The following is an 18,403-nucleotide window of genomic DNA, read 5'->3' on the forward strand; positions in this document are numbered from 1 at the left end:
TTAGCCCCGGGCAGAGTGAGCCTGCAGGTTTGAGCCATCACAATGGCTCCATCTTTCCTCATCTTGCTATGCAGCTTCCAGCATCTTGGACTGAGGAGCTACTGGATCTTGTTTTTCTCTAAGCACACAGATGATTACTGTGGGTTATCCAGGTTCTATTCTGTTCCTAAAAGAGAAACTAACCAATAAAATGTATGAAAACATGCAGTACTTGTTTTTCTGTGTGTCTCATTTCACTTCACACAATGTCATCTAGTTCCATACAGTTGGCTTCAAAAGATAAAGTCTCATTCTTCTTCATGACTGACTAACATTCCATTATGGACTATATTAGTATACTCCAGTCTATCAAGTAGATCCAGTTATATATCTATATATTTATATATATATATATATATGTATTATCCAGTGCATCTATATTTTCTTACCCCTTTGTATTTTGATGGGCATCTAGGTTAATTCATCATCTTATTCATTGGGAATAGTGTCACAGTAAACATGAGTATGTTAAGTATCTTTTCGGTGTGTTGACTTTTTTGAGAGGGATATGTATCCAGAAGTGGCATAATTTAATCATATGGCAAAACTATTCTTAACTCTTTGAAGACCATACATATCCTGTGTTCTCAGAAATAGTAAATGAGACGTGTTCACATCCTTGCCGGCATTTGTCATAGCTATTTTTTATTGTAGACATTCTAATTGGTGTGACATGATATCTCATTGTAGTGTTGATTTTCATTTCTCTAATAATTAATTATATCAAAATGTTTTCATCCATTTCTTGACTCAAAATACTTAAGAAAAGACAAAGGTAATCTAAGTCATTCATTGGGAAAACTATCTAAAAAGATACTTCTCAAACATTCTTTACCTGTAATATATTGTTACCTTCATTACAAATAAAAATAAATTCAATGAGAAATCCTTTTTTGTATCTCTGCTTTAAAAATGATCAAGTTATAGCTAGGTAGAAGAAATAATTTTTAGTAATCTATTGTACAACGTAGTGATGTGGTAGTTAACAATATTTTATACTTTAAAACTGCTTAAAGAATAGATTTTAAATGTGCACAGCAGAAATAAAATACAAATATGGGAAGTGATGGATATTTTAATTATACTGAATCAACCATTCTAGGATGTGTACATGTATCATAATATTGTATTTCATGAACATACACAATTGTTACTTTTCAATTAAAATAAATACATTGGAAACTGTTTCCAAAGTCCAAATATGGGCTGGGAATATAGCTCAGTAACATAAGTGCCTGCCTGGCAAGCACAAGGTCCTGAGTTCTGATCCCAGTACCAAAAAAACCAAACAACAACAACAACAAAAAAAACATAAACAAAGTCAGAATATGACAGAGGAAAGTAAACTTTCTTTAAAAGAAGAGCTTGAATAAATGATATAAAAATAAGATGTGTTTAGATTTTACATTTATCATGTTTGGTACTTACATTTTCATGTTTCTTTGATACCTGGGTAACTGTAATTTCACTTTCTATTTTTTTAGATTTATATTTAAAGGTATTATTGTTAAATGTCCAAATAATAGCACAGGAAACAGATATTAATATTTTCACTAAATTCCACAATACTTTATGTTTTTAAATTTCTCTTTGAGGTGTAGTGTTAGTAATAAGATTTTATAATTCTTGGATTCTTTATAGTTTCCAGTGAATTTTTAGAGCAATCTTTAAAAGATGGAGATAATGATAATAATGTTCTCAGTTTTTGGCTCTGCTGAATTGAGACCCAAATTCTCCAAAACACCAATTCATAGAAATCTCTTCAATTCAATGAGAATGTCAGAATTTTGTTACCTCTTAGCCCTGTGTGAAGAGTGGAGATTTCTCTCCATTTTCTAAATTCAGAACATATATTATTAGAATCTACACATTGCCATAAGGCAATGATGCCAAATCTGAAACTAGAAATATATACTGCAAGGTGTACAACTATACCAAGTAATGTATTTTTCATTTGATCATGTTATCATTTATCTCTATTATTTCTTCTGAAAGCAATATATCAAAATTGTAAGTTTTCACTGAGCTTTAGATTTTAGCTAACAATGTAGACTTTGTAAAGGAATGGGCTTCATTCATTGAACTTCTTGTCAAGGGGAAGTCTGATAGTGATACACTGAACATTTTCTCTCCAAACCAGGCATAGCACCACAAATTTCATACTCTTGAAACATATTGTGGAAGATTGGGGCTGAGCTAGGAATGGCACTCTGCTTTCTGAGCCATTCTGTGAACCCTTCATGTTGCATTTGGTTGACTCAGTTCTGCAGATGGGAAGTGCAGGGTAGATATTTGACAAGAATACTTTCAGAGAGTCTCTGCCACTGAAAGAATCTCTATTGATTTTCCCTGTGAGTAAAATCAGACATTCCAGAAACAAAGAGGTAATAAAAGAAACATTTTTTCTAAACACTTCCTTAGAATGGCGTTCTTGTTAGTTGAACTTGGGAAGTTTTTTTCTTTTGGAATTGAATAAAATAAATAGGACTTTTTGCACCTAGAGATAATTGTCCTTTGCATTTTAAATATTTTATATACTTTCAAGCTCACTATGCAAAGCATTCTGGCAAGAAAGCATTCTGCTGTACACTACCTTGACCCATTGATCCAGCCATTCATTCATTCATATCTCCATTTACAGATCAGTCACAATTTGTGAAATGATCCTCTGGACCAACTTTGTAATGCGCTGCTATGGCAGTCAAGGAAAGAATTCTCTCGCATTGCGCTGGGTTTCCCACCATTCAGGAGATGCTGTAGAAACAGAAAACTCATTCTTAAACATTGCATCCTTCATTCAGCCTCATGATGACAGGATGGAAAACAGTCTCTCTTGGCCCACACATGAGACTCATTGTAAGAATATTTGCTCAGCTCCAAATTCGTGGATAGGTAAGTTTCATGCAGTTAAAATGTTCGAAAGTGTCTCTTTGAGTCTTGCAATTTATTTTGTCTGATCTATATTCTTTTCTGTGCAATAAGCTAATAAATATTCCAGCCAGGTTTTTTATTAATTCTTTTTGCTTTTCTTTTGTAGCTTTTGACTGACATCTATTCACTTCAAGGGTGATTTTCCTGTTGGCAAGAGGCAGAAGAGACACACCAAGCATCACCTTCCGGAACAAGCAATTTAAGTACTATAATGAGATGGGTCTTTTCAGAGTCTATAATTGGTGACAAGGTATGGCAGCTTCATATCAGACAAAGATGTACAACACAGAGCTTATTAATGAGGATGGAGCGTCATACTCAAGAAAGCTTCCTGTGACTATGAGACAGGAGAGGATAGCAGATAGTGTAGGCTGTTACTAAGTCCAATATCTCCAATTTGCATCATAAAACCTTTATGTAAGCCAATTCAAGCTAATCTGGGAAGGGATATTTTACCCTTTAGAATTCACTTGGGTAGCCAGCAATCCATCACTTTGGATCCCAGCCCTCGCAGACAGCAGCAATAATCATCTAAATTTGCAGATATACTCAATTTAATTGGGTTAGTTTAGTAACCTTCCTTGTATTAAAGCCAACTTGCAAAGAGATGTAATATTTTCACAGTTATGAAGACATAGCAGCTGGCCATAGTGAGATTTGATTGTGGATCAAGAAATCAGATTTTCATCAAGTTAAGAACTCTTCATGGAAATACATATGGAATAAATAATAAAGTAAAATGATTAACAAGGAGACCTACAAAGATATTGTCAAGGCAAAGCAAAGCTGCCTTACTGACAATGCAGAATGCTTTATTTGGCTTACTTGGATGTATATCTTTTTGGGTATTTTGGGGGGTTTTTGTTTGTTCTTTGCTTGTCATTTTTACTAACACTGGGAAGAGAGAATTGATTTTAAATAAAACCAAAATATTAAAAGGATTTTACACTAATGTATTACTTTAATACTTACAAGCTCTAAGAACTTCAAGAATTTCAAATGACTTTGTAGATATTAACTCATGAAAGTTGATGTAAACTTTTAAGACAGGTACTAGTATTTTCTTTAAACATTATTAAATATTGAGAGGGCAAATAACTTCAATTCACCAGAGTAGAATTTTAAGGGCAGTCAAGAATTATCTTGGGTTCTTGGTGCTTTGTTTGTAGTGGGAATCATACTCTTTCTTTTATGAACAATAAAGCACAGAGAAAACAAATACCTCTTCTTCAGTATAAAATGGGGAGTCAAGTGTTATACTTTAATGAGAATTACCATCCTTTCATCATTAGCAGCATACTAACAAATTTCCATTATGAATTTTTTACAGTGTAATTACAAAAAAAAAAAAAGGCAGAAGAAAAGGTGAAGCATTGCCTAACTTAAAACGTTCCTTTCTTGGATACAAAACACTCCTTTTAGAGCAAGCTGCCTGTATCACTGTGAGTTGGTTTTGGGGGGAATTCTTTTTGTTTATAATTATGAATGCTTTATTCTATTTAGTTGTATGGTTCTCTCATAGATACCACTCTATGGCAATTTCAGGGGTGGAATTCATGCATTTTCTATGTAATTAAAATTTTTTTGAAGTTTGGCCTTTTTGCCTATAAACTGGAAATCATAGTTCAATATAAATTTTGGAAATTCTTTAACTGATAAATGTACATTGATGATAAAGTTCAGGACCATATTTTCAATTATCAGTGATCACAGGAGTATTTTTACTCGTGCATCACATATGACATTATAAGGAGGCTAAAAGTATTTCCTTCTGTGTATTCAAATGAGAAAAGGAGAGTGCCAGATATCAGAGATGAGTTTTTTTCCATTTGGTCAAGGGGGCTGGCCAAGGGTAATAGCTTAGAGTGGCAGATTCTGGCAGATTCTTACAGACTCTAAAGGATAGAAAATTATGTCACCTCTTCCAATCATACTTTGTTTTTAACCTCATGATTGTGTGTTTTGATTGTAGCAAGGCATTGTACAAACACATGGGACAAGTCTACTCTTAGCCCAACTCAGCATTTACACAGTGAAAGACTGACAGGCACAGGGTGAGAATGGGAGGATTCACTGGATTCCTGACACCCTCCAACGTCTGTAAATTCTATTGGAATAACCCAACACAGATATTCTAATTTGGTGAGTGCCTTTGTGGGTGGAATTTATGTTTCACATGCTTATTGGACCTGTTCTCCACTTTCCTTCCTGGGTGTAGAAAAGTGGAATTTTCACTTACTGCAATTCTAAGATATGAAGTTTAAATCTTTGGGTTGCCCTTTATAGTCAACCGTCCCCAAAACATACACATGTAACCCACCCAATAGGCAGCAACCAAGTATGTGGAGTGGAGTGTGGGCTCTGGTGCTGGACTGTCCCGAGGACAAGCGGATGCAAAACACAGCCCTAAGCTGCTTCTTAGGCCTGGAGCTTTATGCAGCATTTGCCTGTCTGAGCTTCATTTTCCTCATTTATAAGCAAACGTAAGAATATCTACTCATTTTGTGCATGTGGTTAAGAAGAATCTACGTAAAGCATTGTCTTTGGGATGGTGGTACTGTTGTTGCCTTTTCCACTATTATGTGTGGTGGAGGATTCTGGGGGCAGGACACTTTCCTGAGTAAGGCAGGACAGTGATGTAGGACCATCTTGTGGGTGCTCTTTTCTCTCTTCTGTGGATGTCAGTGTCTTCTCACCGAGTGTTTCATTCACACCTTGCCCAGACACCTGCATATAACCTTACAACTCTTAAATTTAAACTTACAACTCTTCAATAACGAAAATAAGAAGATAAACACTTTGTTCTGCATAGTGACTACATTTTTAATGTTGTTTATGAAGTCACTCACCATTCTCTCATTTTATGCCATAAAACGTTGGAAAGTCAGAATGTTATGTGATATAATATGATTTTTTAAATTACCCTAAAACTAAAGAAATTATTTTTCTATACACATGTAAATTATTTTAACATCAGCATTCAAATATATTTTCTAGTAAATGAAAAAAACATCTACTAATCAGGGACAATTGTAGGCTTTTAGGTTTTTATAACATTTATGTCAGTAATGAAGAAGCATAATACAAATATGAGATTTTGAACATAAGAAGATGCTTCCTTTTTTAAAGTTTTATTACTCCGTATTTGAAGTACATAATGATTACTTTCATTGTGAGGCGGTGGTACGTGTACATGTTACATCTTCATTCTTTTAATGTTCTCTTTCCTTTTGCAAAAGACCCATCTCCCTGTTTTCTATTATCAATCTTTCATTTTTCTCTTTAACTTATTTATACTTTAGGTTTCTCATGTAAGCTTGTTCCTCTGATTTATTGAATTCAGTATTAGAGTCTCAAAATGCATCTGTTTTCCTACAATTTACTAAGAAAGAAAATCTTTTTAAAAGATGCTAGTGTTAAGGAAAATAAAGGAATAGAAAACTAACCAAGAATGCCAAAAATGATTATTATCATTTATATGAAAATCTCTTGTATTATATGTCCTGTAAAATGGATGAAGACATATCCTATACGGCTGAAATTTTTTTCTGACAGGTGTCATTTTTCCAAGGTGAATGGTTGAATATTGTAGTCACTTTTAGAAAGTAACAGCTGCTAATAGTTTCTGAAGGTTGGAACTGGTGACCACATACCATCAGGTGTTGAGTTAAGCTGAAACTTCTTTTATAATTTCTGGTAATTTTTATTCTTTCTGTCCTAATAAGAAGCATTATTGTACATAAGCCAATATCACATCACTGGTTGGAAATAATGTTATTAAAACTTACCTGTCATGGAAACTTGTACGTGCTTAATGAGGTCTTACTCAACTTTCAAGAGAAAATAAAAATTCTGAGTCTTTTGTGAATATTTATATCTTAATTTCTGCAATGTTTTTCTTCTTCAGAATACTTATTTTCTGATATTTCTGTGATTGTTATATCTGTACACATACAAAAATATTTTATCTCCTTGGTCCTTCTATATTGTATCGCTTATGGGTGTGAGGGTGACTTGGCTGTGACATCTGTCGGTGAATTGAACGCCAGGGTGTATAACTTCCTCGGCTTATTACTGTTCTTCTTTTGTTTTTAGTAGCCTACAGAACGTTTCTTTTTATCTAAAAGAGAATGAAAAGTATACAGAATTTCTCACGCTACTTCACAGTTTATTTCTTCTTGAAGTCAATGTTTATTCTCCCTGGATGTTTTCTCTTATAAGGGATAATTAGCTTGGACGATGATTTGTGTCCCGTTTTCTAGTCTCTAAAATGTTTTCAGCGCTGCTGACTGAGAAGGATGCAGCAGGTATGCCCCAGCAGAGAAAGAAGAGCTGAGAACTCTGGTGGCAACAGCCAGCAAATGTGTTGTCTTGATTTGTAAAGGGTTTTAATGTCATCAATAGTAATTCAGCAACGAGAGAGTTGTAAAATGCAGCTCAAAATGTAGCAAATTGCATCATTGTTAGTGCTTTAGAATTTTAAAATATCTTCAGCAGATGGTAGAGTACTAGGAGCAATGTCTTGCTTTAGTGTCTAGGAAAAGTTTATGTCATCATAAACCCTAGCATTGATCGTGACTTCTTTGGCCTGAAGTAGAAAAGTTGTTATTTATTTTCCTTTCCTTTGACTAGTTTGCTTTTCAAAAATATTTAACAGAATATGAAGAAATCAAATTTTCTCAGAGAAATGGCTCACTTTGCAAATAGATGAGAATGAAATGTTGTAATAGAGTATCCTTGGAAATGGAGAAATATTTTAAAACAGCTTAATAGAGGTTCTTTTCTCTTGAGAAGAATTCTCTGCAATCTTGTCCAATTTGATTTTAAATATCCTGAATAAAAAAATCATTTTCACTTTGAAAATAAATTCTAGCAATTTACAAACCCATCAAACTTTAGTTCTGGAGGCTTCCTTAAATGTTAGCTATTCTTATATCATTATATTTGAGATTAGACTACCTGAGATCTCTTCTCATGCTTTATTTTGCACATGCCCAATACACTACAGGGTAAAAGTATAATAAATGAATTGGAGTTAGTGGCCATCTTAAAATTTTCCTAAATTGAAATTCATAACTGTGTAGTTATCGTACTTATCAGTCTCCTAGAATCCCAAAGAAATTGTGCAATGGGTTGTTTTATTTTTGCAAATGATACAAAGTTCAAAATAAACAATAGACTAAATAACATCTTTATTTATTTGTTTTATTGTGGTGTTGTAAGCATTGGGTTTTTCTGAAAGAAAACATGGCAAAGCATTTCAAAATAGGACATATTTAATTGTCCACTATTATACACCAATGTCTTAGATAGGCTTTCAAGAGAGTCTATCTATGCAGAACTCTCACCTGTGGCATTTGTTTCCTTGTGAAGTATGCATGTTGAATTCATAATTTTCTCATCTGTAAGATGAGGCTAACCCCATATCGGAGGTCTGTTGTAAGGATTAACTGGATTGATAATGTAAAACAGTTTAAATGGACTGGCAAACTAAAAGCACACAGCAAATACAACCTCTGTTATTATATATTAAACACTAAGCAGTATAGAATGAAGGTTTTCAGGAAGATAGCATGGCAAGGCTGAGCCCAGCAGGAATGAACAGGCAATTAGGGAGCAAGCTAAGTGGCGTCAGGGTGCCAGGAGGAAAACTGGTTCCAAGGTAGGTTGCTAGGCAGATTTTCTAAACATCAGTTTCTGCATTATTGGTCACACGTTAGTATCCACAAACAGAACAGAAAAAATGAACTACCTTCGGTGTTCCCTTTAACCTGTACCTCATCTTCCTCTAACTTTTTTTGTATCTGAACTTAATCCTCTTTATATGGATTGTTTCTTCTTCTTAACATTAAGTGGGCTGGACTGAGGATAATTTCAAACAAAGATAGCCGGGGGAGTTGATAAGAAGTAAAATAAGGCCATCGTCTTATTCACCTTTCTATGTTGTACTCAGCCTGTCTTGATAATACTGAGAGAAGAGACAGTTCTGTGGGAAGAGGGGCTTTTTATTCTGTCCGTATCATCAGAGATGTCTAAGGTAGAGTCTTCCTCAGCTGTTTTTCACTGTTCAGCATGATTCTGGGTCAGTGTTGGCACTAACTAGCTGCTACACCCACCCACAACCTCGTCCTTCCTGCAGGTCACACCTCTTTTGTGGCTTCTCTGCTTGTACAAAGACCAGAGATAAAGTAAACAAAGAAGCAGCCAAAACAAAAGTATAAATGTTGCTAGGCACTCTGGAAGACTACTTTGAGAGCGCTTTTATTCTGGGTCACAGTACGTAACTTGTTGTCTTAGTCTCCAGTGCGTAGAGATTCTTTTCTTTGGGGTTAACATTTTGGCCTTTCTCTTACACGCTTTAGTTCTCTGCAGAGTTGGTTGTCAGGGCCCAGCATCTTCAGTGCTACCCAGTGCCTGCTGGTTTGTGATCAAGGACAAAGGCATTGATGCTGTCGGAGGTGTTCCTGCCCTGGCCTCGCTGACATTCACCTTTCAGATTATCACCTTTGAAAAACAATACATCATCTTTGAACGTCATTGCCTTTTACAGATTCAGTTCTCATTGTATATGAAAAAAATCCAACCTTCACTCCCTTCACCTATCGGCTCAGCTCGGCTCTCTAGTACAAGATGTAAGCGAAATCTGTTAGAACACAAATGGTTCTTACAGAGTTCACGAATGTTGCATGCCAGTGCAGAGCTGAAAGAATATGCAGATGTCAACCAAAGAAGAGGCAGGTATGCTGTGGTTATATAAATGAAGTTTAAGTTTGCCACCTGTTATTATTATGCATGTCATCTCCTCTTGTGAAGAAAAGTAGCAACAGCAGAGATTTTTTCAGTGACTTTTTCCTTCTTTGTGAACACTCAGATGCTCCACTATCCTAGAAAGTGCCTCCAATTCATTCTGTGCCTGTGTAGGAAAACTTTGGGATCCTTTTTGCATATTCCATATAAGTCAATTGTACATGGGCCCTTTCTTCTTTTTTTGCTGCACAGTGGAAATTGCTTCTATATTTCCTTTTGGAAGTAATAAATCACAAACATGCTTGCTATATGAAATGTAGAGGGTCCTTATTATGTAAGTATTCATTACCTGAGTCCTCTCTATTGGAAGATAGATAAGCTAGCAAAATTGTTACGACATATAAATATATATTACTGGAATAACCACTTGTAAAATCCATTCTATGGACTACCTATTATTTATATTTTTATTGTTACTTTCATCTGATTGCCAGAAGATAGTGGCAAACAAGGCAGGACAATTGCATTGTTATATGAACTTGAATGCTATAGAAGATGTTAATTTTTCTGAAATGAGTGTGCAGAGAGGGATTTTAACTAAACCATCCAAGTGCTGGACATCTCCTTTATAACCACGACTGATACCAAATGATTCAACCACCAATATTTAAAAGGGAATTCTTGCTTTGAGTCCAGATTTTTCTCCCCACAATTGTTTTCCTTAACTTTACAGTTGATCTGGAATATTTTAGTGACCAACAATTACCAGATACTGCAGATAAAGAAGTATGAGTCATAATATCTTTCTTCAAATTTTTTTTCTACTTTAATGTTATATCTAGTAGGAAACAAATGAATATAACTTGAATATAGAATAGAGCTAAGGGCCAAATCAGTGCCAGAGATATCAAGTGCTACAATCCCTGAGAGGAGAATGTGGGATCTATGGCCTGGGCTTACTGCTCTTCAGACAGCAGAGAGATTGTAAAATTCACATTTAAACTGTGTATTCCAAGTCCAGGAATCAGTGGCAAAACATCAGCTGAGAACCACGTGGAGTGCAGTCTGCCAAGCTGTGCCCTGAGATCTATTGCATCACAACCTATCTGGACAAAATTCTCAGGCTATTTACATAGTGCACTGACATTTGCAAAAATGGCATATGCTTTATGAAAGAAAGATTTCAATACCCTTTTCCAATTTTTTTTCTTAATTGAGTATCACTAAGGCTTGAGTGCTAGCCTTTCTGCTTGTGCAGATTTTTTATTTATTTTACCAGCAGCACTGATGTTGCGCACCCCACACCCACAGTGCCGGGGCAGGAAGGTTTCCTTGCAGAGGTGTAATTCTCAGGGATCCTCCCTGGGCTTCCCGGGATTATCTCCAAGTTGACTCCAGCGTACACTAGACAGGAGTCCCGTTTACAATTTCACCGCTGGCACTAATTAGCAGCGTGGTGGCAATCACATAATTGTTCAGGTAGGATTTTCTCATTGGTAAAATGTGACTGAATAATCACTAAATCGGCTCTCTGCTTTGAAATGTAATTCGATTTCAGATTTTGATACATGAGATAAAAAGATTAACACTACTTAGACTTCCGTGGAATTTTTCAGAGAAAAGAATATTGAAGGATATGTATTGTGCATGGAATATATATGAGAACAGATTGATATTGGGGTTTAAAACAAATAAATGCTGAGATTCAACACTGTGTTGTTATTTAAAGGAAATTTTACTTATTTTAAAGTACAAAACACATTTTTTACCTTCAGCAGCCAACTTTAAAATACTGTACATATTTCCTATATGAGCAAAATATTGTGGGGATGACTCATAAATAAAGAATGCTAAGGAATTCAACCTGGCCAGATATCTTTTCCTTTATTTTTCTCTTTGACTTATTCCTCTGAACTTTTTTTCTTAAACTGAAGGTTGTGTTATTTTAAAGCATAGTGGTTTTTTACCAAATGACTTGCTTTCAAAACTTCATAAAGAAAATGATTATTGAGGATAACTTAGGAGGAAAGGAATGCTAGTGTCCGTGAGCCATTCAAAAAAACTTTTAAAGAAATTAACAGTGTTAATCATTTTTAAATAACAGTGACATAATCAGGCTTATAAATTCAAACACAATGTTTATTGAGGGAATCTTGAGCTCATTTTAGGCATTATATATGAGAAGTGTATTCCATTTTTTACTTTATTTAAACCTCATGACAGGGCCGTGGAGTAGATACTGTGATTTCTTTTTAAGAGAGGAAAAACCTGAGATTTAGCAAATTACTTGTCAAGGGTCATTCAGCTTCTAATTCAAAGTCCTGTACACCACATTCACACTATATTAGACAAGCTTTACTGTTTTTGAAATACGTAGGGAAAGAGGAAATATTTTGATATTTAAAAGGAAAGGAGAAAATTATAGAGAAAAAAACTTATATAATGATCCAGAAAATAGTTAATGAAGGCTTGGACCATAGCCTCGAAAATTCAACTGTGTCCCCCGGAAGAGAAGCAGTAAAGTCCCAAACCCGAGTTCCTCATGTTCTTATAAATAGGTGGTCATGAAAACACAGAGCCATACAAAGAGACCATCTGCCAAGTGACAAGGTAGAGAATAGAATCGTGCAGTTACAAACTAAGGACTTGGCAACACTATCAGCGAAGCACCAGGAGCTCAAAAGAGAAAAACAAGGATTTTCCCACTGGTTTCAGACGATGCATGGCTTTGTCAATACCCCATTTGCACAAGACTAGCTTTCAGAATTATGACACAGTAAACTTCTCCCTTTCAAGTCACCCCACTTGTGGGTACTCGTGCGGAAGCTCTAGAAATCTAGGAGACTTGGGAACAAGAAGCAGAAGAATAAAACAGCATACAAACTGTAGTCAGTACTTGTTTATGAAGGCTTCTGCACCTGTGAGGGTACAAGTGTGAATTCAACTAACCAGACATTACAATTTTGGAAAATGGAAATTTTGTGTGTAACAACCATATATGGACTTCTCATTATTTTCTAAACAATAGAATATAGCAACTATTTACATAGCATTTGCACTATAAATACCATAGCACTTATACAGTATATTAGTTATTTTAAGTAATCTAGAGATGCTTTTGAGTATGTAATAGGATGTATTCAGGTGTAGCTTACAGTCTGAATATATTGAAACACATATACTTCCATATCTTCTGTTGTGTTTTGCTAGCTGGACAAAGATGGACGACATGACTCTAGGGTTACATTTGCCAAAGTATGGTAGGCAGACCAGATATGCCCTGACGACTGTGTTGTGAAGGATGTTATTGAGACACAGCCATGATCATTCATTTACAAATCATCTATGGCTGCTTTGTACTGTAACAGCAGAGTTAAGTACTTGCAACCCAGACCTTATGGTCCACAAAGCCCAACACATTTACTCTCTGACCCATTACAGAAAAACACCTCAACCCCTCACCCATATAATATCAAAGCTAAAATTTGGAAGGAGGCTGGATTCCCAAATCATCAGGGGAGCTGCCACCAACCTGAACTCAGCTTTGCTGAATCATTATGAGTCCAGAAATAAGATCTGCTATATTTAATAAGTTATACTCCAGAGTTTTTGTAATAGCAATTAATTTACAATTTATAGTTCATCCATTTACAGATAAACAAAAGGCCAAAGAAGGTAAATAATTTAGTGAAGAATATATTAGTAAATGAACAAAAAAAAAAAAGGTTTAAACACAGGTCTGAGTGATTCTGAAGTCTGCCATATTTTCCTTCTAAGAGTGATTATTTTCTAGTGTTTAGCGCATGGGTAACTTTTATTGTTGACTTTGAAGTTGTAGATATTTTAATGGCTTTAGATACATCTCATATGGCAAAAATTTCACCTTTTATATTTTACTGGTATATGTTTGTAATTCATAATAATTATATGCATAATTTTAATTATTTTTACTTCTACTTTCCCTCCTGGCCCTTTCCTCCCCGATAATCTTCCTACCCCTAAAAATTCCCTCCCTTAAAGCGTGCAATTCCATGGCTTTTAGTATGCTCACAGAACTGCACTCTTTCCCAAAGTGTCTTCCACAGTGTTGTATCAGGATTCCAGTTTCTCCAGCTAGATGTCAGCTCTTGTTTTCCTTTCCTTTTTAATTTGGTCATCCTGGTGGATGTATGGAATTCTGTGTTACTGCGATTTTGATTTGTATTTCTGTATAACTAGTGATATTGAAAATGTTTCATTTGCTTATTTTACACTTGTATATTATATTTGGAGAAACAACCACTCAAATTCATTGCACACTTTGAAATTAGATGCCTTTTGCTGAGTTGTAAGTGTTCTTTATATATTCTGGGTACAAGTTCCTTAAAAGATACATTATTTGAAAATGTCTTCTCTAGTTCAATGTGTTGTCTTTACACTGTCTTGATGCTATATTTAAAATCATAAAAATTACTAACTTTGATGAAGTTCAACTTATATCTTTTGTCACTTGCTCTTTCGGTGCTATATTCAAGAAAATATTTCCAAATCTAAGCCATGAATATTTATAGCTATGTTTTGTTTTAAGATTTTATACTTTTAGCTCTCATATTTGTCTATTACTAATTTTGAGTTAATTTCTATATATGTTGTAATGTAGGATTTCATCTTTGCCTTTTGCATGCAAATATCCAGTTGTATCATCCTAGCTTGTTAAAAAGATCTCATGCATTTTTAAAAAGATTTTAATTGATGTATTAATATTACAACAGAAAACACTAAATGTCATAAAATTATACAAAACATTTTTCAAAATTAAATTTAAAAGTATGTAGGTGGATAATGGAATGTCACAGAAATTAAAGGCAGGAAGTGGATTCAAGGAAATTTGGGGAGGCTCAGCTGTCACATGCAAAAAGGAAGTCAAGAAATTTAAAGGAAAAAAAAAGAAGAAAGAACCTTTAGGACCTTATTTACACACAGTGGATTTTTTTAACTTAAGAAGTGTTTAAATATGCAAAAAAGCATGAAGCCTGGACTATACTTTCATGATATTTCATGATGAGAGAAAATCATAGTTAAAGAGAAAGAGGTGGAAGATAATTTAGACAGTGCAGAGAAAGACATTTTTGGAAAAATAGTCTTACAGTATACAAGGAGATGATATTTAACAGAATGGAAGTTACCAGGGAAAATTGAAGATGCAGGGAAAAGAGAAATTGGTGAAAATGGTACGGGAAGGTCTGATAAGGTGTAGGCTTTGAAGTAGAGCTGTGGTCAGTATTTCTTCAATGCGAGAAATACAGAAGAAGAAATACTGAGAGCCTGCTTTTCAGTAGAGAAGAAAGAAAAAGTACAGAAAAGACAGGGAAAGTTTGAAATGAGAATGTATGGGTTAGGGCAAAAGAGGAAAATTTTTCTTTCTGGGGAAAGGAAAGCCTCTCTCCCTGAGGTGTAATTCTGATGTGATCATGTTACCCACTGTCTAAGTTTGACAAACTGTTATTTGCTGATTCACCTGAATACAATGCACATAGCTCAGGGATACACTCAGCTTTGGTGCTATGCTTGCGGAGTAAAGCAAACAAACAAAATAGCAAAACAAATAATGACACCTCTGAAAATCAAGAAATTGGCAGATGTAAGCCTGCTTCCAGGAATGGCCATAGTCACTGCAGGTCTCCCACCAGCCTTAAAACAGAAAATCTGTTTCCTGGTTGTGTGTGTGTGTGTGTGTGTGTGTGTGTGTGTGTGTGTGTGTGTGTGTTTTAATTACTTTCCTCATCACTAAGATACAATGCAAAGCACCCGCAAATTAAAAGAAGTGAGGTTTATTTGGGCTCATGTTTTAGAGGTTTCAGTCATTACTGGTTTGGCAGCGTGGTGGAAGGGTCTAGGTGGAGGAAGGCAGCTTATGCCATGGTATCTGGAGAGCAGAGTGGAGGGTGGAGCCAGGAAGGGAGAGATGACCTCCCAGATTGTGCCTTTACTGATCTGCCTTCTTGGACCAGGTCTCAGCTCCTAACAGTGCAATTACCCATAACACCTCCACAATCCAATTCCCTTTCAGATGCTGCACCTTTGAGTTCATGGAGCCTTGAGTGGACATGCAGATATAAACAATAACAGTGTGTGTGTTCTCTCTGCTCTCTGCATTTGTTTGCTATTTAGCTTTACAAATCTGAAAAGAATGAGCAACCCATTTCTATTTATTGAGTTCTATAATACAGAATGCAGATGAATGTGGCCCTTGCACAAACAGGTGTTGCCTTCCTATACTTCAGAACACATAGACATTTTATCTAAGAATTATAAATCATGAATGGAAGTATGTGTGAGAGGAGGAAATCAATGCAAGGTTGTTTTCTTTTTTTAGTTAGAACACTTCTGCATCTTTCCATCTCCCCTCTAAGACAATGAGCAAAGGATAAAAGTGCATAAAATACAAGATCCTCTAATTTCCAAAATGCTGACTGCTATGTATGACTGTCGCAGGCTCACACTTCAGAAAGTCTTACAAGAATACACATTTCTTATAATATTGTTTTAAAATTATTTTTAGGCAATAAGGCAGTTTCAAACCTGTGGATAATTTTTCTAAACATTGTGTGTGATGAAGGACTCTAATATGAGCAAACTTACAACTATATTTATATGGCCTTTGAATAATTTTTAAAAGCTATGTGTCTGTAAACTTGAATGAAGCATTATTACTTCCTACCTATGCTTCAGATTTTTCATGTCTAAAGTGCTTTTCCACACAATCACATGTCAGTAGTCTAGGCACTAGAAAGGACGAATTGGGATTTTTCTGATTTTTTTGCATAATTCTTATGAAATTTAAAAAGAAATTTTTTTCACACATTTAAAACTGTTAAGACAGAGACAGTGGTGCTGCCTGAATACTTTTCTTTATAAAGCATCACACAACTAAGAAATGTGTCCTACTCCCCTTTTGCCCATACTGTAGCCATAGTCTAATAATCTTGCTGGAATACTTAGGCTGAAGGAGCATCAGAAAGTTGCTAAATTTCTCTTTCTTTTCTTTGCCTTCACATTCAAGCTTTTCTGGAGCTTTTGCTCTGGCTCTTCTATTTCACTTTACAGAATCATCCACAAGTAGCCTAATTTCTCCTCTATATGACCAGTGTGTTCTCTGTTTTATACTTTTCCACTGGATCAATTTGGAGAAATGGAGGAGAAAGACTTGGGAAAGCAGAAAAACTCATTTTCTGAATGAATCTTGCAAAAAACCAGATATTGTCTATTTGCACATTGTTTTGAAGCCACTTATTCCCATCGACATCTGAGAGACCCACACTTTCAACCATGCCCTCTAGAAGTATAAAAAATGGCAAGCTGTCCTCCCTGTGAAATTTCACATAACATCAGAAACAAAGAAAAATTTTTGCAATATTAAAGGATTTTTTAAACATTTTTTTTAGTTGCTACTTTTTTCCACAGTGAGCTGCATTTGCTACATTTTGCTAGGGTAAGCCTTAAGACGTGAAATTTGAATACACTTATATATGTAGAAATTCGTTTTTAGCTTCTTCCTAATCCACCACTTTCCACTTGAGGAGGGAGAAGAATGAACATAAAACAACAGATCTTGTCATGTTTGGTGTTAGCAGCAGCTAGAATGTTGGAACTAGCACCACTAATATTTTCTGTTGGGGTATGATTATTTTGTGTTTCCTAGAATATAATTGAGTACTTGAACATATTCCTGCTGTTACTGAGGAGTTTTATTGGAGAGATGAGTAATATAATCTCACTTAATTGCTAGGTTTTAAAGCTATGGTTAGAGTTATCTATTAACTGCAAATCAGTGGATATCATAGAGATTTTAATTTGTGGTAGTGATTAGAATAAATAAGGGGGACTAGTTCAAAATTTCTGAGTGGCCAGTTAAAGTTACAGAAAATTTTGAGAACATGTTGAAAAATGTAAGCATGAAAACAGCCCCAGAACACAAGAATTCCTTCTCAAAGAGTTTACTTTGTTATGGTTGTACTCCAGTATTGTAGAGATTTAAAAAAAATAAATAACTTTTCCAAATTTTCTCTCTCCTCTTTCTTTTCTTCTTTTCTTTACTACTCTCTTCTTGTCTTCCTCTGTACCTTTCCTTCTGCCTTGGATTGACATCTGTATATCTTAGGTTGAAATTATGCACTATTCAAAATAAATTAACTCAGAAACAGCCTGGAAGACACGGGGATCATTTAAAGCAAAATGTGAAGACCCAAGTTAGAACTGAGAGGGTGCAGGTGCAGAATATAGCACCAATCTGCTAATTTCCAGGACTTCCTGGTGGGTGACAGAGAAGAATGAGGAGAAAGTCCCTCTAAAATATCTTCAGTAACCATTGGGAGAAGACACTGCCTTTCACCGAGGCAGGAGCTGATTTCAACCATGACAGCAAGGAGAGGGGGTAATGAGTTCAGTTTTAGACACATTGATTGCATCTAAATACTAAAATATTTATCAGGAGATATTGTAAATGCACTCAGAAATCTCTGTCAACCTGTCTGCCCACCCACTGCTTCCAAGAGGTCAAGGGATTGGATTGTTGATAGGCTGCCCACACATGGTTTCAGAGGAATCTGAAAGGCAAACTTGATATGGAAGCCTCATTCCTTCTTCCCTTTAAACCTCAAAAAGTCCCTCCCTAAAATTCTTTCACTGAAAATTTCCCCCAACTTAC

General features: G+C 35.3%; 1 long non-coding RNA gene across 2 annotated transcripts in view; it reads left to right on the forward strand.

The window, feature by feature from the left end:
* LOC102028965 overlaps positions 1-18,403 on the forward strand; it is a 60,506-nt gene that overhangs the window by 21,976 nt on the left and 20,127 nt on the right. For both annotated transcript variants that reach the window (XR_260578.2, XR_001233492.1), the window contains exons 3-6: positions 2,681-2,931; positions 3,077-3,220; positions 4,301-4,412; positions 4,943-5,112. This is a non-coding gene — a long non-coding RNA (uncharacterized LOC102028965). The remainder of the gene's footprint in view (positions 1-2,680; positions 2,932-3,076; positions 3,221-4,300; positions 4,413-4,942; positions 5,113-18,403) is intronic.

Source organism: Chinchilla lanigera, unplaced genomic scaffold, assembly GCF_000276665.1.
Source record: "Chinchilla lanigera isolate Chin_1 unplaced genomic scaffold, ChiLan1.0 scaffold00017, whole genome shotgun sequence".
Classification (NCBI taxonomy): domain Eukaryota; kingdom Metazoa; phylum Chordata; class Mammalia; order Rodentia; family Chinchillidae; genus Chinchilla; species Chinchilla lanigera.